This window comes from Peromyscus leucopus, chromosome X (assembly GCF_004664715.2).
Source record: "Peromyscus leucopus breed LL Stock chromosome X, UCI_PerLeu_2.1, whole genome shotgun sequence".
NCBI classification, from domain to species: domain Eukaryota; kingdom Metazoa; phylum Chordata; class Mammalia; order Rodentia; family Cricetidae; genus Peromyscus; species Peromyscus leucopus.
The window spans coordinates 33273529-33296599 of NC_051083.1; the positions used below are offsets into that span (position 1 = coordinate 33273529).

At 41.6% G+C, this 23071-nt stretch overlaps 1 protein-coding gene across 2 annotated transcripts in view; it reads left to right on the plus strand.

The window, feature by feature from the left end:
* Positions 1 to 157: 157 nt before the first annotated feature.
* Positions 158 to 23071, plus strand: part of Ppef1 (protein phosphatase with EF-hand domain 1) — a 124933-nt gene continuing 102019 nt past the window's right edge. The window contains exons 1-2 of one of the 2 annotated variants that reach the window (XM_037199093.1): positions 158 to 293; positions 15693 to 15792. The gene's annotated coding sequence lies outside the window, so the exon portion shown is untranslated. Of the gene's footprint in view, positions 294 to 15472; positions 15793 to 23071 lie in introns of those variants that run through there. The other variant, XM_028873261.2, reaches the window with a different exon arrangement.

The following is a 23071-nucleotide window of genomic DNA, read 5'->3' on the forward strand; positions in this document are numbered from 1 at the left end:
TAAGCCAAAGGTAGTTCTCTCATCTGGGTTATGTTGCCCATATTTCATTGACGGATATTGTCGTATCTCTATCCTACATTGTGGGGTTGCCAAGGCAACCTATTAAAGAGTCATTCTAGAATTCTTCTCTGAAAGATTCCAGACAAGGCCGAGGAAACCTAAGTAAGACCTGTAAACGTGATGATGGATTGTGTCCTGAACCTCCAGGTTGAAAGATTCAGCCACCGCTAAAATGAAGATCTAGGAGTCTAGCTTCCTTGAACTTGTGTGGAACATAAAACCTAGAGGGAATGGTAAGAACCCTTAGTAGACAGATGCAGTGAGTGAGCACTGGCTAGGCAAGGGACCATTTGAGCTTTTCATCTGCTTCCTCTCTGGTTAACTGGGCCCAACTCTTGTGAACTTCATGTTTTAAGTATATGCTTTAATGTATATGTACAGGGCAGAAATTGCATCATCTTGATGTGATGGAAAAAGTACCAACTAGCTACTAAATTACAAGACTTTGACTTTGGGGAGTCTTTGTAACTTTTCTAGGCCTGCTTCTTTTTTAATATTTTAAATTGTGTGTGTGTGTGTGTGTGTGTGTGTGTGTGTGTGTGTGTGTGCGCGCGCGCCCAAGTGCATGTGGGTCGGAGTGCAATTTGTGGGAGTTGGCTGTCTCCTTTTACCATCTAGATCTTGGGAATCAAACTCAGGTCATCAGGTTTGGCAGCATATGACTTTACCCACAGAGCTCTAGGCCTGCTTATTCACTCTTCTGAATTGGAGATGTCTGAGGGCTTTCCTGATGAGTCTGAAGGACCAGAGTAGCCTCACATATCTCAGGTACAAGAATGTTGTCATGATGGTCTTGCAATGCTACTTTGATGTCTATGCCTAAGTCATTTCCACCTATTGTGTTCACATGAAAGGGACATGCCTTCCCACATAAGCTCTGCTTCGATTTTGTCTTGGAATGGCACGTTTGAGCTCCCACAGAAGGAAAATAAGAAGAAATAGGGAATTACCATCACTCTGCTATTGACTCATATTCTAGATGTCAAACTGAGATACGTGCAAAATGTAAGCACTTACAGGATAAAGGAACAGATTGTAGCAACACTTAAAATATCATAGCTCTTTAAATAAGAAGCAGTTCTGATAAGCTTACTTGGAGTTCAGGCAAAACACCCATGGACTCTGAAAATTGGAATTGTATGTTGCCAAGTAATGACTTCTGTGCTGAATTGTAGATAAAGGTAGGTGTCACTCACACGGTACTGAGAGTCTCCCTTGGTTGACAGATACCACTTGCCTCAGCCTATTTGCAGATTATTCTTTGTTAGCCTCCCTGTCTGTTCCTGCTCCTTCCTCCTCCTCCTTCCCCCTCCTCCTTGTCCCCCTCTTCTTCCTCTCTCTCTCTCTCTCTCTCTCTCTCTCTCTCTCTCTCTCTCTCTCTCTCTCTCACACACACACACACACACACACACACATCTTGGTTCCCTAGTGTTGTGTTTTTACTCTATTATATCCATGCTCTTCACAGTCATCTTATTTTCCCTAAGTATTTCAGCTGTTATCTACAACCCATGAGCTCCTTATTCAGACCTAGTTAATTTCCTGGCCTTGAAACCTAGGCCTCTACTACCTATGGGACATGGAACAGTGAAGTCTCACCGTACCCAAATCTAGTTATTATCTCTTAGACTGTAAGTTATACATGTTTGTTCACCCACCATTACACCCACAGCACCTGGCACATGGTAGACACTTAGTAAATACTGTTGGACAAATAATGAATCTGTATATTCCAAACTAGGAACCTTGGACTCCTCCATGATGTTTCTGTCTTCCTCACTTCCGGTCCTCACTTGTAGACTTGTGGGACTTGTTACACAAAACTCTTACATTTGACCCCTCCCTCTTCTTCATACCCACAACTGGGGGTTTAATTCAGCCTCCTGGATTATTGCAGGAGCCTCCTCATTGGTCTTCCTGCTGCCAGCTTTTTCCTGGTTCATCACCAGCTGACCCCCAGAGTGACTGTCCTAAAGCTTGAATTTAATCAGATTACCCTCAGGATCCTCTGGACTTAAACAGAGTGCAATCCGGCAGCTTCAAAATGAATCCAAACAGTTTATTCATGGTTTTGAGGAAAGGAAAATCACTGTATTTTGTTGATTCTAAGATGCATATTTTTTCACATTTTAGCATCTCTGATTTGGGACTGTCTTTAAATTGACAGTGTCACAGTTTGATTGCTGATGGTTTTCTTTCTTACTAGTACATAAAGTAGTGATGTACCCTGTCATCTATGGCATCCTGATTGTGCTGAAATGTACTCATGTGGACATTTAAAAATAGAAGATCATGCATATAGAAGTATGCTTAGCTCTTCTTGAAAAAAAATTGCATTAGGCAACACTGGGCCAAAATCTCTGGATGGTAGCCTGAGATGGGGCTGTTGGCAAGTAGCGGCTGCCTTATTTAGATACAAAATTCTCTGCAGCGTCTGTAGTTTCTACCCAGGCTGTTATCTACTCCAGCCCCATTAGACATCCTGAAATTACCTTTCCTGACCAGTAGGTTAATTCCAATTTTTTGGGCTGTGATTTATAAGAATGCTCACAGTTGTCACTAACCTACCTCCCCAGCTTAATGTCCCCACCTTCTATACACTATTTATTCCTTAATCACAGGAGGGATTGCATATTAAGATGCTTTCATGACCCTTGGGATGGCTTTCCTACCTTTTATGCTCCATGAAACATTTCCTGGCTTTCCCAGGCATAGCTAATTTCTTTGTGGACTCCAGTAGTATGTAGGCATATTTATATGCTCATTTTTTTTTTAAAAAAAAGTGTGCCTGCCCATGCCCTTCATCCTGCTGTGAATATGTAGTGCAGAGCACCATAAATTGATTCATCATTGTGTCCGTGTTTCATAGCTGGAACAGATCCAGCAAGTATCTGTTAGATGAGAAAAAGATGGGCTGCATTCCTTGTGCTTTTCCTCTTGTTCTTCTTTTGCATTGAGTTTTTTTTTTAAAGATTCATTTATTTTGTTTTCTGTGTATGGGTGTTTTGCCTGCATGCATGTATGTGTATCACATACACATGCCTAGTGTCCTTGGAGGTAAGAAGAAAAGCATAGGATTCCCTGGAACTGGAGTTACATACAGTTGTGGGTCACTACGTAGGTGCTGGAAATTAAAGCCAGGTCCTCTATTAGAACAGCCAGTGTTCTAAACCACTGAGCTGTCTCTCCAGCCTGTTTTGCTTTGGCTTTTTGAAATTCATTATATAGCTGAGGTTAGCCTTAAACTCCTGGTCTTGCTGTCCACACTCTCCAATTGCTTGAATTACAGTTGTGCGTTACTCTGGCTGCCTGCTTTGGTTGTTTTCAGTATTTGCTATCTGAATCTGTAGACAGCTTTTCGTGTGAGTCATTTGATTTCTCTAGAGGAACTGCTCTGGAGTAAAACTGTTCTCATATGGTAGGTATATGTTCAGCTTTATAAATAACTATCTGTGCTAGTTGGGTTTTTTTGTCAACTTGACGCAAGCTTAGGTCATCAGTTTAGCCTGCAGATTGCAAATTTGTGGGGCGTTTTCTTGATTAATGATTGATGTAGGAGGGCCCAGTCCACTGAGACCAGTGCCATTCCTGGGAAGGTAGTCCTGAGTTATCTAAGCAAGCAGGCTGAGAAGGCCATGGGAAGCTGTGTTCCTTTATTGTCTGTGTTTCAGTTCCTACCTCCACGTTCCTGACCTGCTTTAGTCCCTACCTTGGCATCCTACAGTCATCCTGGCATTCACGCCATATAAACCCTTTTCTGCTCAAGCTGCCTTTGGTAATAGTGTTTATCATAGCAATAGAAAAGCTAACAGGGACACTACCCAGCTCTTGTTCAGAGGGATAATACCACTTTTCATTTCTACCAGCAAGGTACTAAAGTTTCAGTTATTTACCATTCTAGTCAGTTCTAGGCATTGTTAATATTAAAAAAATGAACCATACTAGTAGGTGAATAGTGTATCTCATTGGGGTCTAAATTTTAAGTTTCTGATGCCAGTCTGAAAGAACTGAAAGAGAAAACAAGGCAAACTCAGAGGCACTCCAAACTGATCTGTTGACTTAATCTACCTTTTACCACTTAATTTCCAGAGGAATCCTTATAGTTTTCTATGTAACAGACTAACATTTCGGTAACTGTGTTGGTTGGCTTTTATCAACTTAACACAAAACTATACATATCTGGGAAGAGGGAATCTTAATTGAGAAAATGCCTCCATTAGATTGGCTTGGAGGCATGTCTGTAGAACATTTTCTTTTTTGACTGGTGGTTGATGTGGGAGGGCCCAGCCTACAATGGGTGGTGCCATCTTGGGCTGGTGGTCCTGGGCAGTATGAAAAGCAGGCTGAGCAAGCCATGCGGAGTAAGACAATGAGCAGCACTCCTCCACAGCATCTGCTTCAGTTCTTGCCTCCAGGTTCCTGCTTGAGTTTCTACCTTACCCTCCCCTGGTGATGAACCAATAAACCTTTCCCCCACAAATTGCTTTTGGTCAGGGTATCACAGCAGTAGAGACCTAACTAAGACAGTGACTGAAAGTAACACACATTGGTGATAGCACTGTTTCTGTGGCTTAGGACTCAGGCACAACTTATCCAGTCCTCGACTTGAGAAAGTGAGCTATTGCAATCAAGGAGTTGACTGAGGTGCAGTCATTTGAAGGCTTGATTGAAGAAGGACTCTCTTACAAGATCATTTAGTAGTTGGCAAGATTAAGTTTCTCAGGACCTATTTGATTTTACATCCTTTCCTCACCCTAAGGTGGTACTAGTATCTGTCATTGATGGTAAAGTGTGTTTCTTAGAGGCAACAGAAAGCTAGATCTTGTTTTTATTAGGCCTTCAAGACAGGACTCCCCAAATGACAGTGCTGATGGCATATTTAGGGGGTGGTCCAGGTCCTACAAGTGTTGTAGAATATTATTTTAAGGTGTGTTACTTTTGTTTATGTTGTATTTGTTTAACTCTGTGAAGCTGTGTTACTGTGCCTGTCTAAAACACCTGATGGTCTAATGAAGAGCTGAATGGCCAATAGCGAAGCAGGAGGGAGAAATAGACAGGGCTGGCAGGCAGAGAGGAAAAATAGGAGGAGAAATTTGGGAAAGAGGAAGAAGTAGCCAAAGAAGGAGGAAGACTCCAGGGGCCAGCCACCCAGCTACATAGCAAGCCACAGAGTAAGAGTAAGATTTACAGAAGTAAGAGAACAGGATAATTTAAGAAAAGCTGGCAATCAACTGTCTCACCTATTCAGAGGGCCTGATCCAGCTGGGGGCCCCTCAACCTTTGGTTCATAGTTCATGTGTTTCCATTCATTTGGCTATTTTTTTTCAATAATTGAGTAAAACTGAAATTTATTATATGTCACAGTCGTCCTAGGGACCTCCATGTTATATATATAGCCTCTATGGTTCTATGGGTTGTGGTCTGATTGTTGTTTATTTTATATCTAGAATCCACCTATGAGTGAGTACATACCATAACTGTCTTTCTGGGTTTGGGTTACCTCACTGATTGGCTTGATCTGTTTGGGAGGCATCTAGGCAGTGGGACCAGGTACTGTGCTCATTACATGAGTTGGCTGTTTGAAACCTGGAGCTTATGCAGGACACTTGGCTCAGTCTGGGAGGAAGGGACTGGACCTCCCTGGACTGAGTCTACCAGGTTGATCGCAGTCCTCGGGGGAGGACTTGTCCTGGAGGAAGTGGGAATGGAGGGTGGGCTGGGGTAAGGGGGGGGGGTGGGAGGGGGGAGAATAGGGGAACCCATGACTGATATGTAGAACTGAATGGTATTGTAAAATAATATATATATAAGAAAAGCTGGCAAGCAACAAGCCAAAATAAGGCTAGGCATTTATAATTAAGAATAAGCCTCTGTATATGATTTATTTGGGAGCTGGGTGGTGGCCCCCCCCAAAAAAGAGTAAAAGACCAACAACAACACACCAGGGCCTGGCCCTACTAAGGAGATTTGGTTTTGCTAAGAAACAGAAACCGGAAGCACTTTTTGGAAAGCCCTTAATGGCTGGCTGAGTACTCCTATCAGCCACACCTGCACACTTCTCACCACAACTGCCCCATCTCCTCTGCCTGATAGAGTCTCCATTCTGTGTAACCTGTGTTTACCTCTGTATTGGGCTCTGTGCTTCTGATTTAATAAGACTGTTTAGAAATTTGTCTGCATCTCCATGCTAACCCACTTGTCTATTCTAGTATCTGAGATGCTGCATCCCCTACTATTTGTCCCTATATAACCCAACAAGGTTTCCTAGCTGGGCACTGTTCTGTACTATCCGAGGAGGCCCAGGGATTTTCTCTACTAAAGTTGCTATTTCTTTTCCAAAAGTTTGGCTATGTTTGGTGCTTTCTTGCTGTGCCTACGTATGGTTTTCTGATCTAATCTGCTAGTCTGTATCTTTTTATTGGGTAATTTGAGATAGTTAATATTTAGAGTTATTATTGAATGATGATGTTAATTCTTATCCTTTTGTTGATTTTGTGGTGTTTCCTTTGATCTTTTTTTGATTGACTTTCCTGGTATTGTTTATTTTTACCTGTGACCTATTGGGTGTGTTTCTCCTCCTCTTCACACTAAAGTATTCCTTCAAGTATCCTCTATAATGCTGCATTAATGGTCATAAATTCCTTTAATCTGTTTTTATCATTGGTTTTTATTTCTTCTTCAATTTTAATGGACAGTTTTGTTGGTTATAATAGTCTGGGTTGACAGTTGTGATCTTTCAGAACTTGGAATACATCTTTCCAGGCCTTTTTGTCTTTAAATATTTCTGTTAAATAATCATGTTATTCTGATGGGTCTGCCTTTATACAAATGACTTCATCATTCTTGCAACTTTCAATACCCATTTTTTTTTTTTTGGTTTTTCGAGACAGGGTTTCTCTGTGTAGCTTTGCGCCTTTCCTGGAACTCGATTTGGAGACCAGGCTGACCTCGAACTAACAGAGATCTGCCTGCTTCTGCCTCCTGAGTGCTGGGATTAAAGGTGTGCGCCACCACCGCCCAGCTCAATACCCATTCTTTATCCTGTGTTTTTAATATTTTAACTATAATATGTCATGATGTGGTGGTTTGAATGAGAATTATCCACCTTAGGTCCATATGTTTGCAAACTTGGTGGAACTGTTTGGGAAGGGTTAAGAGGTGTGGCCTTGATGAGTGTGACAATCACTGGGAGTGGGCTTGAGTGTTTCAAAAGCCCAGGGTATTCCTAGTTAGTTCCCCCCCACACACTCTGTTTCTACTTCTTACTTGCTGATAAGGATATGTTCTCAGCAACTGCTTAAGCACTATGCCAGCCTGCTTTCTGCCATGTTCCCCACTATGATGGTCATGGACTCATCCTCTGAAACTGTCAGCCTCAGTAAACTATTCTACAAGTTGCCTTTGTCATGGTGTTTCTTCACAGCACTATAAAAGTAATGACACATGAGGAATTTCTTTTCTGGCCCTGCCATACTTAGATTGGCATTTCTTTTTCTAGGTATGGAAAGTTTTCTTCTATGATTTTACTGAAAATATATTCCATACCTTTCTGCATGGGAGTATTCTTCTCTATTTCTATGATCTGATGGTAATAGATTATCGTGGTGTCCAAAAGCTCTCCCATGTTCAGCTCACAGATTTTTATAAATTTGTTACTGTCTTTTACTGACTGATACAATTCCTTTACCTTGTCTTCCAACTTTGACACTCTCTTTTCCTCAAGGTCCATTCTATTGATAAATCTTTCCACTCAAGTTTTTATTTGGATTATTGAGTTTTTCATTTCTAGCTTCATTCCAGTTTGGCTTTTCTTCAGTAATTCTCTTTATTGAATTCTATTTTAATATCTTGTATTGACTTCTTTATTTCATTCATCTCTTTGCTTTTGTCTTCTTTGAGTTGTTTGAACAAAGTTATAATCATTCTTTTGAAATCTTTCTCTGAGAGTTCTTTGAAGTCATTCTCATTTGGGTCCATATTGTGGGATTAATAATTTTTTGTTTTTGTTTTTGTTTTGAGGGTTTCTTTTTTTTTTTTTTTTTGCTGGTCGAATCAGAATGTGTTGCTAAGTGCTATTAAGCGTGGACGACATAGATTATTTTTGAAATGTTTTCTGAATGTTTCTAGTTTTGGACTGAGATTTGTACATTTGGAGTTAGTTGAATGGGAGTGTGGGGCTGGGGCTAATGGTCTTTGAACCATTACCTTTCAGTGTTAAGAACTAGCGGAACTGCAGAGGTGTGAACAGTTGGTTTGAGGTAGAGGACTGCTTATAAGTCAGTACCAGGAACTGGGCAGATAGGGAAAGTTTGAGTCCACTGGTTTGGGTCTGGGCATTACTTACATGTTGGCATTGGAAACTGGGTTGCCTGAGTAGTGTGGGCTGAGTTGTTGGTGCCAGGGGCTCTTACCTACTGTGGGGTTGTGGCTCAGTTGACCAGGAATGTAAAGTGAATGGTTGGGTCTCAGGAAGGCCCTTACCTGTCATTGGCAAGAGCTCTTTTAATTACTTTCTGTGACTAATCAAATATAACCTCTCTCTTGTCTTTTGCAGTCTCCTTGTTTGTTCAATACCTAGAATTCATCCTTGGAGATATACTTGAGCCATTTTATTTATTTAAATACAATTACTTGGTATTCCTTTAGTCTCTTCAAAAGAGAGTGGGCCCTTTATATCAAAATTCTTTGTGTTTTTGGATAAATTAACCCTGTTGCAGTAAATTTTTTCTGAGGATGGACCTGTGATATAGACATTTATGTTTTTTTACAGCTAGACTACTAAAGTCACATTTTGTATACATGATTAAATGCACATGGAAATAGAAAATTAGTGATAAAGAAAACAAAGACATGTTTTAATACTTTGTTTTCTACTAGCAGATCTCTGTGCATTTGTTGGGAAAAGCACCCCAATTAGGAAACTACTAAGAATCAGGATGTATTAATTGGGTGTGATTGCATACTACTATGGCCCCGGCATTAGAAGGATAGTTCCTAGTTACTAGGGTTGGGAAGTCTGTCCTAATTTCTCATCACTTTGGTGCTATTGAACTTGAAGGCAACAGGGACCATGAGTAGAGAGACTCCTTCAACATTCCCAGCCAAGCAGATATGTGAATGTTATTTCTCAGTCTATTCAAACCTGCTACTGTGCCTAGATGCTACCATATTCCTTAGGGTGTGTCATGATTCATAAAGGCAGATACCTATTAGAAGTACTTTGCTTTGGCAGAAATTAGAGCTGTAGCCAGTTCCAAGAAGTGAAATAAGAGAGCTTTTCCTGCAATGCCCCCTCTTGCCTCTGCTGTTAGCCAACGTTTTCCAGTCCCTTCTGTCTTTTAGGAGTTTGTTACTACCATCCAACTAACCAAATATCCTAGCTTGGGGTCCTCAGTAGCAGAGCCTGAAACCAACATTTTAGGATAATAAATTTGGGGTTGTGGGCTTTTTTTTTTTTTTTTAGGGTGCAGTCCCTCTATGTAGCCCTGGCTGTTCTAAAACTCACTATGTGGACCAGGCTGGTCATGAACTCACAGAGATCTGCTTCTCTGCCTCCCAAAATCTGGGTTTAAAGTTGTGTGTGTGTGTGTGTGTGTGTGTGTGTGTGTGTGTGTGTGTGTGTGTGTGTAAGCCACTATGCCTGTCTAAGAAGTTTATTTGTAAAATGAAAGCAAAGCCAGTAGGGGAGTGGAGAAGTGAGAAGAGGGAGGCAGTGAAGAGCCAGTTCCTCCTGTAGAGATGGACACAACATTTTTTTTCTATTATTATTATTAAGAATGCAGTTCATGCCGGGCGGTGGTGGCACACACCTTTAATCCCAGCACTCGGGAGGCAGAGGCAGGCAGATCTCTGTGAGTTCCAGGCCAGCCTGGGCTACAGAGTGAGTTCCAGGAAAGGCTCCAAAGCTACACAGAGAAACTCATTGCTAAGTGTTGTAGAAGTGCATGTTTGTGAGAACAGTCAACCTATGTGTTTTTCATATCATGTATCTTGATCCATTTATTCCCATCCCTTTGTATCTGCCCTCCACCCCTGCACACCCCCCCCCGATAAAACAAAATTCAAGAGAAAAAAGGAAGTAAATAAAATGAGAAAAATACAAAAATGAGAAAAATACATCATGGAAACTGCAATGCCACCCAACAAATCACACCATATACCCCTTTGTCCATACATCTCTACTTGCAAGTGTTCATTGCAGAGTCATTGGTCTGGTTCGAGGTCCCTGGTCTCCACTACACGGTTGATGCTGGGCCCCCACTAGGACTCTATGTTGGGGTAGGCCAAGTCATAACCCTGGGTCTGAGCTTGGGCAGCTGTAGAGTTGGTCCACCAGATGGGAAATGGGGACAGCTCTCCTATACTCACAACTTCGGGGCTGGCTCACCCACACCTGCACTTATGACTAGAAGGCCAGCTCTTCTACCTGCCCCAGGTGTTGATGGGGGGTGGGGGGCACCTTCTCCCCTGCCCATGTCACCACCACCAGATAGGTAGTGGAGACAGTTCTCCCATGGTCACATTTTTGGGGCTGGCTCTCTTATTCTCACTTCTTCTAAGTTCTTCTCAGTCTTCAGGTCATGTGTCCCTTCTTTTAGAAAGCCTTCTCACATTCCTCTCTATGGGCTTTTTGTGCCCCTGAAATGCCCTGTATTTGTCCTATTAGGTATTCTACCTTACCATATCACTTTATTTATTGATGTAATATTGCTTTTGTGCCCCTCACCATTAGAGGTACCTGAAGTTTATAAAACAATAAGGAAGATTTTTGTTTGTAAATTTATGCCATTTCTCATCTGCTTATGTGTTTGCTCCACCAAATACTGTATTTTAGTTACCATGTGTGTCCTTTCCTTCAGCATAATTGAGTGAACTAGCTCCCTCTGTGTCTGTCTGTCTGTCTGTCTTTTGTGAGGGAGGCTTTCCTGGGGACTATGTATACAGGATGCTCTTAAACTCCCGACTCCCTGCCTTCACCTCCCAAACATATGGTGTGTACCACCATGTCCAGCTCTCCATCCCATTTCGATGTTTTTGTTGCCTGTGCTTTTGGCATCACATCTATGAAATCTCTGTCAAGATTAAAATCTTGAAACTTTTGTTGTTATTCCAAGAAGTTCTTCTTTATTTTCTTCTTAGGAATTTTATGGACACAAGTCTTTCTTTTAAGATTTTAATCCACTTTGAGTTGACTTTTTGTGTATGGTGTAAAATAGAGATCCAATCTGATTCTTGTGCATATGCACATTCAATCTCCCCAGCACTGATTAATTGGAGACTATAACTTCTTCTTCTTCTTGTTGTTGTTTGAGACAAGTTCTCACTTGTACCACTTGTAGCCTTGGCTAGGTTGGGACTCACTGTTTAGAACAGGCTAGCCTCAAAACCACAGATATCTGCCTACCTGTGCCTTCCAAACTCTGGGATTATGGGCATGCACCACCAAGCCTGACTCGCTATCACGTTAAAATGATACCATTGCTTGATGGAATAATCTTTGTTAGTAGTGATTTTTACATTCAGAGCTTGAAAGGTATCATTCCATGCTTTTTGGATTTGGGGTTTTGTGATGAAAGGCCAGATGTTTCTCTGATAGATCTGCTTTTATGAATTTTCTTTTGTGGCTTTTAACAGTTTATTTATTGTGTCACTTTAGCATCATGGATAGTGTGCTGGTTGGGTATATCCCTAGAAATATCTGGGGAGAGGGAATCTTAATTGAGTAATGCCCCCATAAGACGGGCTTGTGTATTTTCTAGATTGATGATTGATATGGGAGGGCCCAGCCCACGTTGGGTGGTACCACCCCTGAAAAGTGGTACTGAGTTGTACAAAGCAGCAGACTGAGCAAGCCATAAGGAGCACCCCTCCATGGCCTCTGCATCCGCTGCTGCCTCCAGGATCCTGCCCTGTTTGAGTCCCGGTCCTGACCTCCTTCAATGATGGACTGTAATCTCAAACTGTAAGTGGAAATGTATCCTTTCCTCGTCAAGTTGCTTTTAGTCATGCTGTTTTACCACAACAATAGAAATCCTAACTAAGATAGACATTCTTCTCTGGCCATGCCTATTTAGGGTTTTAAATATCCACAGACATAGGAAATTTTATATGATGATTTCATTGAATAGATTGTCTATTTCTTTAGCTCTTACCTCAGTTCCTTTTTCTACTTCATGCCTGGCTTCTTTCTCATGTCCCAGGGTTCTTGACCATTGTAGTCACATTTGTTTATTTTTCTTTGTCAATGTGTTAATGTAATATTTCTTTGCCATTGTCTTCTATCTCCAATATTCTTTTTGACATTTTTAGTCAAATTACTAGCCTATTAGTAATGCTTCCCATTGTAATTTTGCTTGATAAATTGGAGTTACCTCCAAGCTCATTTTTCCTTGATGAAATTTTCATCCATGTTTCTTTCTCTTTTTCTTCTAGTTGCTTCTAGTTTCTTTTTCTTGTGTCTTAGTTACTTTCTATTGATGTGGTAAAACACCATACCTAAGGAAACTTACAAAAGTAAACACTTAATTGGGCTTATAATTTCAGAGGATTAGTGCCCATGCTGGCAGAGCAAAGGCAGGACAGCAGAACAGCTGAGAGCATTCATCTTGATCTACAAACAGGAAGCAGGAAGAGAAAACTGGGAATGGTGCCAGTCTTTTTAAACCTCAGAGTCTACCCCGAGCATCATACCTCCTCAACAACGCCACGCCTCTTCTTTTCCCAAACTGTTCCACCTACTAGAGACCAATATTTCAAAGTTATGAGTCTATGGGGACCATTTTAATTCAAACCACCACAATTGCTAACTTACCTATCCATGTCTTGAACTGACTTCTTTACCTAATTCATCTAGTTTCCTCTTTGAAATAATTGATCTATTTTTTTTTTTTGAAACAGAGTCTTACCATATAACTTTGGCTATCCTGGAACTCATTATGTAGACCAAGGTGGCCTCAAACTCACAGAGATCCTCCTGCCTCTGCTGCCAAAGCTCTGGGATTAAAAAGTGTATGTTCCCACACTCAGCATCATTGATTAATTATATAAAACAGACTTTTGAATGTTTTGTTCAGTATATCAACCATTTCAGTATCTTTGGATTCAATAATGATTTTTGGAGGGATCAGGTTGCATACTTTTTCTTATTGTGTTTCTGTGTTGTGATTTGTGCATGTGTTGGCTTGCGTACTTTATCCAGCTTTTTTTTTTTTTTTTTTTTTTGGAAATAGTACTAGTGAGAAACCTAGAAATTTTTTTTTTCCTCCCAGTATTGAGATTCAACCTAGCTACTCATGCATGCCAGGTAAGCACTCTACCTCTGAACTGTATCCTCAGCTATCTTGAGACAGAGTATCTCAGTAAGTTGCCCAAGTTAGCCTTCAGCTTACTCTGTAGGCCAGGCAGACTTTGACCGTTTTCTTAACTCAGCCTATAAAAACTGCTGGGAATACTGGTTTGTGCCATCAGGCCTGGCTAGCAATCTACTCTCTCTTAAAAATCTTTTCAATCAAAATATAATTACATAATTTTCTCCCTTCCATTTCCTCCCTCTAACCCTGCTCATTCCCTCTCCTCCATTACTCTCAAATCTACTGCCTCTTTTTCTTTATTTTGTTACATATGTGTGTATACACAAATATATGTGCATAAAGGACCACTTGGGGTGAAGGCAAACTGCTTCTATATCAGGTTTCTGTCCCCTCCCCTCTCTTGGGAGTTATGCTGGGAGCCATGTGGTGGTCACTCATTTTCCTTTTCTGTTTCTCTACACTCTTCAGCTGCCCTAATTATCCTATTTGTGATTTCTCATGTCTATTCTCTTTCACCCTGATTGTGCTCATTTACTCGTCCCATGGAGGCAGCTTCCAATCTGCTATCCTACCTTAGAAGTCACCCTATGTCTTTTTTTTTTTTTTAAATTATATTAAAGATATAGCTAATCTAATTCATGGTGCAGAGGCTGGCTGTTAAAATAACCATCCGAGTTATTTTCCTTCTTTCTGTGATTAAACAAATAATTATTGAGTACCTTTGTGTATCCAAGCCTATGGATGCCAAGAGGACTAGCATGAATTCTTTCTCTTTAGGGTTTAATTTGTAAAAGGACAAATTAGAGCACACTTTGGGAAGCTCTGTGATTGGACACGCCCATGGCTTTTTGAGACAGGAGACAGAATGACTAATTCCCCTTTGGTGATTCAGAGAAGGCTTCACACAGAGGAGGTGACATCTGAACAACTACATCTAGACATAGCCATCATTTACTCACTGTGGATCCAACAGGCACTTGGCTGGAAAGCTGCCCATGGAGCTACATGGTCCACAATTTTGCGGGGGAGCCTGGGTAATTATGCTATCATTTACAATGTGTGTGGCAGCCTCATCAGATCCTAGCTTTGGCATTCCTGCCATGAAAACCTGTATGGTTGTAGTGCCTCATAAGGAGACTCTCTGGTAATATTAAATATGCTAATAAAATACAGAACCTTCAAACTGCCTTCACAGTTATTTTTGAAGTGACTCTGTTAGATTAAATAGCAAACTAGTCACTATTTTGCTAGCTCTCCTGTAGCTCTCAATTGTAGAAAGATACTGGACTAAAGAGCAGTTTGGGTAGGGTTATGAAATGGTTATATCCAGAGTCCTGTCAATCTTGGTTGCCAAAGCCTAAAGACAGTTAAGTGTGAAAACATATATGGATGTAACCACCTCGTGAAAGTTTGAGAGAAAAATTGCTGGTGATGTAGCCTGAAGCCAGCATGAGTCTTGGGAATAGAGTCTCTGGGAACAAGGGCCTCGCATTGTTCCAGAAGGGAGATGAGCTGCTGCCATTGGCATCTGGTAATGATATTGTTGCTCGAGGTTTCACGTGTGCCTTCCACCTCTTCCTTCTAAAACCCTGCAGAACTACAGATCAATTTTCTGTTTCCTTTTTGATAATAAGGAGACTGTGTCTCTTTCATAGGTAGGTTCTCTTAAAAGGAGTTAATTGAACAGATGAAGCAATATAAACATCATATGAAATATGTTCTCAAATGCATTTCCTTTAAACTCATGCCTTTCTAGTCTTAAGGAATATTTTCCTACTTCTTTGTCCTAATTATATACAAATTATATCAATGCTTTCTAAAATTCACCTTCATTGGACACAAAGACCAATTTTTCTGTGCTTATTTACTGAATTTCTCTTTCTGCTGATGTGGCTTGCCTTTGCAAACAGCAGTCTGGTCCTGCCTGGATGGAGTATGGTCCCCTTGGAAATAGTCATGTGACTGCAGATTGCAGACCATTTACTTGGGCACGCCCTATTATGTCCAGGCCAGTAACAGCAGGGTTGTGGCAGACAGCCACGCCTTAGAGGCTTGATCAGCTTCCCCAGGGTGTGCATATCCTGGCTTTTCTTCCACTCTGAAAGGCACAGTAGTTTGGCCCTGCTCTAGCTAGTGCTGGTTCATATTCTCTCTCTCTCTCTCTCTCTCTCTCTCTCTCTCTCTCTCTCTCTCTCTCTCTCTCTCTCTCTCTCTGGTTATTTAAGCAAGAACTTTCCCTCCAAAGATGAGAAGTGTGGTTTTGTGTGTACACGTGTGAGGGGCACTCCAGAGAGTTCTGAAACTGTACCTCTTTCTTTTCAGACATCTGAATTCTTTCACACACAAGGCTTTTCTCATCTTTGCTTCTCCCAAAACACTTGGAGTGAGGAAAACTTCTACACTGGTCAAGCAGAAGATACAGGTAATATGTTTTTTTTTTGTACTTAGGCAATATGGGTCAGCAAAATCATATACTATAAACATATCTCATATGGAATATGTTTTATGACTTTATAATTTCTCAGAGTGATTTTTTTCAGCATTGCTGTTTGTAAAGCAAGTAGCATCATTTAAAAAGAATGTGCAGATGACTTTTCACTCTGAACAGTTGTGGTCTATTCCAAATGAATTTGATTTTTGAAAAAACTCTATGCTTGGGTGAAGGCTAAGAAATGAGGGAAGAGATAAATGAGGAGAGAACCTTCCAGGCAGGTCCTACATGGAGTATTTTCCACATTCCTCTATACAATTTCATGTGTAGAACTTTCCCTTTCTCTCCTTTGTCCTCATATAATCTTAGTAGACCACCACATTTCTATCTGTGTGTTAAGAATTGGTACTAATACCTTGTAGTGGTCAAGAATTCTGTTTACTGATTTAGTTCTTATATAGAATGGTAGACAAGATCCTGAAACCAAGATCTAGCTAGCCCTTAGTAGGCATGCATTTCATTTTTTGGTTTGTTTTCCAGACACAGTCTCACTTTCTAACTCAGACTGGCCTGGACGTTCCACTGTAGCCTGGGCTAGCCTGGAACTTCAGGTGATTCTCTGAAATTTGGGGATTCTAATGTGAACCACCATGTCCAGTTTAGGTCTACTCTCCCCACCTCCCCATGCCCCCCTGCCTGCTTCTCTGCCATGGCTTATGTATAACATGCTGGCTTTAAACTTTCTGTGTTACTGAAGCTGTTTGCAAACTCCCGATCCTCCTGCCTCCACCTCCCAAGTGCCAGGATCAAAGGTATGGACCACCATGCCCGGCTATCACTCTTTAATGACCGCTAAGAGGTTTTAGTGTTGCCACTAATAACCTGTGCCAAGGAATATGGTATTTAGTTTTGAGCCTTATTTTCTTCATAACATGGAATGATGATGATACCACCTTGAAGATGTGCTGAAAATTCATTAGAATACTCTAACCATAAAGCGCCTACTGGGTGAATAAATAGTAGTGATTTTAGCTATTATCATTACTGTTAGAATAGCATTGTTTCAGATCTTAGCACCCTGGTGGGGACTAGGAGAGCCAATTTCTTTGTGAATCTTCAGTTATCCCAGATTCTCTAGCTACCCCTGGGGGTTTAGCCTCTGAGAGGCCCCAAACAAGTCATTTTGAAGGAAGTGAGGTGAGCAATCACGGTGGGTACCTGCCATGTACCGTCCCTCCTAACTTTACACCCACTAAGAAGGGCTGCTCTTTGTTCCAGCCGGTTCTGTATTCCTTCCAGAAGCTCTTCACTAAGTACCGAGTACAAGTCCCATCAGGTGAAGTGCTCTTACCCAGTTTTCTTACGCACAATCTGAGCCATAGGGGTTTTAAGGACTAGCTGAACCCAAATTCTAGTTTGTCAGACTTTAAAACCAAGGCTCCCTGGGCCAGCATGAAGCCATTAGGAACAACAGTTGTTTGTTTGTTTGTTTTTGTGAGATGGTTTCCCTCAAGAGCTCTTTGGGAAACAGTGGATTGCTTAGAGATTCCCAGTGCCTGTTATTGTGAGAAGTCCTACGGTAAGGAAACCTGTTCAACCTGCCCTTTCCTGAACGTCTCAGATGGTGGGACCTTTGCCTCACCGGTATCTCTAAAATCATAAACTACAGAGACAGTCAAACTTTGGAAAACCTGCTGCCAGTGCAAGCTGCTGCCTGGCTGTAATCATTTCAGATGCACCAACAGGCACTTTCCAGGAGTTGATAGAGTTTCCTTATTTTTTTTTCTACCGTTTCATCTGATGGGATCAAAGAAGAATGACCACATCAGTCTTGCATGTCTTGCCTTGGTCATTTAAGACCCTGGACACAGGCAGATTCTCGGTAGAAGAAAGCTGTGCAAAGGACGTACTGAGCGGCGTCTGACGGCCATTTCTCTACCCCACCCTATCTCCATTAAGTATATTTAGGCCATAGGAGCAGGCTCAGAACCGCCCTTGCCGCAAGCGCCAATAAAAATGCACGGCCTGATGAGGCACCGGTCCCTCTTTCTTCCCAGCGAAGTTCTGCTCATTTCATGGAGGATGAATGACACCTTCCTGCCGGATTCCTATTATGCTGGTGAGGAAGGACTTGAGGACAGAGTCGGGTTCCAGACTTTACGTCTGTAGGGCCAGAGCTTGTGTAGCAATTTTTCACAAAACCTTTGGGAAAAGCTGAACTTTTGACATGGAGAGCATTGTCAGAAGTGGACTTCTGTCAGGGTGGCTGAGCCACGGTGTGGGAGTTGGATAGAGACGCACTTTGTAATAAAAAGAATGCTAAGACCGAATAAGAGCAAGGAGGAGGCTGGGCTGACACTCGGAAAGCTCCTAGAGCTGGAGGTGAAGCTGCCTCCAGGGGCCACCTTTTGTTCTTTGCACCGTTTCAGCTCTGCAGTTACAGTGGTAAAGGTGAGAAGAATGAACACCATCCAGCAGTTCCCCCCTCCAGACCTCCCCTGAATACACTGTACAAACCTTCTAACAGAACCTTTTCCTTTTACAGATTGTCCGCCAGTGGCCGATGACTCACTATTTCATGTTTGTTCTTTAAAACCATCCGTGGTATGGTTTTAGAGAAATTTTCATGATACAACGTGTCAACTCGAGCAGGGCTTTAGGAACCCCTGAGAAACCCATGGCCCCCTGAGCCTGAGAGCTCCTCGGGGAAGCGCTTCTTGAGGCTTTGTTAGTGCATTAAGTGCTCTGCTAATGCTGGCACAGGGTGGAGCTAGAAGCAGCTTAGGCGGCTCTGAGGAGTGGGAAATCTCTCCATCATCTTTATCAGCTATACAGTCAGAGGCGTCCTCAGAGGCGCATGGGCACGGCTCACAAATTGTTGCCCCCTCTGCTTCAAAGTCTAGGTTGGGCAGCCTAAAACAGCGTTTCCAACCCTGAACTGGCTCATGTTTTGGTGAGAGCTAAACAGAACTCTGTTTCTTTGTCCTCCTCCCTTCCCTTTTCCCTCCATCCATTAATGGAGAGAGAATAATAGGTTTAAAATAATTTAATAATTAATAACATACAATTCCAGCAGTCAATTACTGTTTCTAACAGACAATGATTCTAGAACAATTACCATTTCTCTCCATCCTGATTTTAAAATATGCTTTAACAAAGGCTCGATAAGCACTACCTATTTCTACTTTAATAAAAAGCTTTCATACCATCAAAATAGCACATATTTGTGTATGCAATGATGCAATAATAATGATTTTTAGTAATTAATTTTTAAGGAACTCTAGCTTAGAAATATTCATTTCTTTACTTATCTTTTCAGTGTTTATCAAACACATTCTATGGGAATGCACTGTACAGGTGCTGGAGATTCAGAGGGTATTCAGGAAGAAAATTATCAGTATGGAGCTCACACTGTGCAGAAATGAACTCAGGTTTTGTGCTTTTGAAGTTCCTAGTGACTCTTTTGCTTTGTTTTTATTTTTGAGTCAAGCTATTCCTCTGTATCTTAGGATGGATGGCCTCCAGCTCTTAGTTTTACAAATTAATGAAATTTCTTCTTTCACAAGTTCTTTCAAAATTTCCTATTGCATATATTTATTTTGTGCAGATGTGTGGTACCTGTTACAACATGCACATGGAGGTCAGAAGACAAGATTGTGAGATTAGTTCTTTTCTCCCACTGTGTGGGTTCCAGGGATTGAACTCGGGTCCTCGGACTTGTGGCAAGTGCCTTCCCCCACTGTGCCATCTTGCCAGCCCTTTTGAGAGTTTCAGACATGCGTGTAATCCACTCTGATTACCCTCACCTTCACTGCCTCTTCCTGCCTTCCCACCCCTGTCAAACTCCTTTCTCCCGATTGGTCCCTTCACCATGTTCATGTTTTTTGTAGTTTGTTTCGTGACCCACTGAGGTTAACCAGGGCCATTGGTGTGTCCTTGGGTCTGGAGCTATCTGGTGAAGCTTGATGGGTTTACTGGTGAAGACAATGACTGACCTCAGCCAGAATCCTTCAGTAGCCAATGGTTCAGCGGTGAGGAAATGGGCTCCATGTGCCTATCCTCCACCTGGCACTGGGTACTGACAGGTTTAGGTTTTTCCAGAGCCCCAAACACTTGAGTCTTCTGTTTCCCTCTCCTGAGTGCTGAGATTATAGGCATGTGTTACTGTGCCCAGCTTCCTAATGAATCTTGTGTAATTTTGTTATGTGATGAATTAACTTTGAGGGGGCCTCGATACAAATATCTTTGGAGATGCGCTGCTTTTTTTTTTCTGGCCAAGGAAAACGTCAGGATTAAACTATATTACTTCCTGTTATCCAGTGTTTGTTGCCTGCTCAGGGCCCAACTCTTTAAATTTTTTTTAAAAATTATTTTATTTTATGTGTATGGGTGTTTTGCCTACATGTAGGTCTATGTACCATGTGCATGCCTGGTACCCATGGAGGCCAGAAGCATTGAATCCTGGTACTGCAGTTAAAGATGATTGTACGCCGACATATGGATACTGAGAATAGAGCCAGAATACACTGGAGGAACAGCCAGTGCTCTTAACCATTAAACCATCTCTCCAACCCTTCAAAGTCCTACTCCTATAATTCATACAAAGGGATAGAAGAAGTAGCATAAGGAAATATGGATACTCTGGGAAGATAGTGGGTTTTGATCTGCGATATGTAGACTGCCAACATCAAAGTTCCCTGAAGGGTACACTTTATTGTTTATTTTTATACTTCTAAGGATTCAACTTGCGGTTCTTAGGCATGCTAGGAAAGAATTCTACCACTCGGCTACACCCCCAGCCCATGGCTGTGTTCCAAGGCAGATTCCAAGACCCTAGGTTTTAAAAAGATGTCTAGCTTTATTGATAAGGCCCGGGAATCTGCATCTTAACCCCTCTCTCTCACTGGAAAGCACTGACTTGGAGAAAGCGGCTAGGTCTGGAATAATAACTTCAAAGGGGGATGAAAGAACCTGCTTTCTCATTGGTAACCACAAATGACCTTTGGGAAATTCCTGAGAGTGGAAATGGTATACTAATTTAAAAAGTGAGAAAAGAATAGATGCCCCAAACTACAGGCTTGTAATATGACTGCAAAATTCAGCTTCAAATAGATGGATTGAAAGCACTTCTAGGAAAATGATTGCTAGGTAGAATCATGGGTTTACTAACATACGCCCTCTAGTAGAGACTGTCAAACTTTGTTGCATATTAGAAGTATTTGGAAAACTTTAACATCATTTTTATTCGCGCGTGTGTGTGTGTGTGTGTGTGTGTGCGTGCGCGCGCGCGCGCGGCGCGCGCGCGTTCATCTATGTGTAGGTGTACTGTATGTGCTGTGGAGGCCAAAGGACAACTTTATGTATTATTTCTCAGAAGCTGTCCACATTGTTTTCTTGAGACAGGGTCTCTCACAGGCCTAGAAATCCTTGGTTAGGCTAGGCTGGTCACTGAGACATAGGAGTCTGTTCATTTTTTGCCTCCTCATTGCTTGCTCTACAAATGTATACTACCATACCTGGTTTTTGTTGTTGTTTTGTTTTTTAACCTGGGTACTGGAAATGAAATTCAGGTTCTTATGCTTGCACAGCAAGAACATTACTGACTGAGCCATCTCCATAACCCTCTCATCCGATGCTCAATCATCCCATCCAGTAACAATTATATGAGAATCTCAATTGGTAGGTCCTGGGTATCAGTCTTTTTTAAACTCCTAGAGATTCTGATTTAATGGTTCAGGCTGAGATTGGAAGTTTTAAAAAGCCCCTTCAATAATTCTAATTGCTAACAAAGTTTGACAACTGTAGGTCTGTATGACACTAAGCAAGTTGCTTAACTTTCTTGCATTGTGTATACATACTAATTGTAAAGATCTTTCACATCTTTAAATGTCTGTGATCCCTTTATTAAAATCTCTCCAAACTGACTCTCTTCCTTCCTCCCTCCCCAGAGCACCTCTTCCTTCATCTCCTCTTCTTCCTCCTCCCCACCTCCTAAACAAATAAGCTTAGGCTGATAGATTATGAATGTAGTGGATCTGTGGTGATCCTGAAGAATGATGTGGAGTGTCACAAGGTTTGTTCAGCCTTTGAACTTGAGCTTGTTAACGTTTTTATCCATGTGTTGTGTGACAAAACTTTTCCTGGGGAGATGCAACACACAAGCCCATGGCAGACCAACATATGGATACCACCAAAGTCCAACTTGGTGAACGAATGAATTTAATTGGGGTTACTTACAATTATGGGTGAAGGGTTACTTATTATAGCAGGAATGACTCAAAGATAGCTGCATCACCAAAGCCCACCTCAGCATGGGTAACAACTTACAAAAGCTGGGAACCTGGAGTGTACTGCACAGCCTACAGGCAGCTCAACAAGTTGGAGAGTGTCCTTTCCAGGTGTCTCAGTCAGTCTAAACCTCTTTCAGGCAGCTGGTATGGTCTCAGAGTCTTTACTGTTTGGCTCTTCTGAGAGTGAGCAGCTTGTTGGAGAGTGACTCTTGGTAGTCTTTATTGCTTACTCTAGCTGAGAGGAGCCTAGTGAAACTAGTCAGTTTTAGGGACTTCCTGAAGCTATTTTGAGTTGTTTACCTCCCTGCTTAAAGAGCTACCCTGCAGGATAGGATGTTTCAATCTTGGAGGAAACTGTTATATAACACCATGATTTATAAAACAAATATGCAAAAGGGGAATCTGAGGATCTCAGATTATAATTAATAAATTTGGGGAAGGTCTTGGGCCTTGGTTGTTTTTTTGTGGTTTTGTTTATTTGTTTGGGTTTTTGTTGTTGTTGTTGTTTGTAAGGAGCCTCCACCTTAGTGACTCTAAGGAATAGCCAAAAATTTCACTTTAACTTGGTTTTTGGCATAGTTAAATGTTTTTTTTGTCTCATAGTCAGCCTCCAATTTGTGGTTAAAAGCCTAGATAGATTTAATTACTCTCAGCTTAAAGCCAAAGCATCTGAATTATGTTAGCTCAATTGGTAGAGTGCTTCCGTAACACGGATAAAGCCTCCAACACTGCATAAACTGAGTGGTACATATCTGTTATCCTAGTAGTTGTGAAGTGGAGCAAGAGGATATGGAGTCAAAATCATCCTTGGTTGCATAGGGAATTTGAGGCAACCCTGGGCCACTTAAGACTCAATCTCAAAATGAAACAAGACAAGCCCCAAAATGCAAAAACAAAATCACCACCAACAAAACAATCCACAAAAGAAATTCCCATCCAACTGGAAATAACCCAATGTTTAGAAGGGTTGATTAATTCAA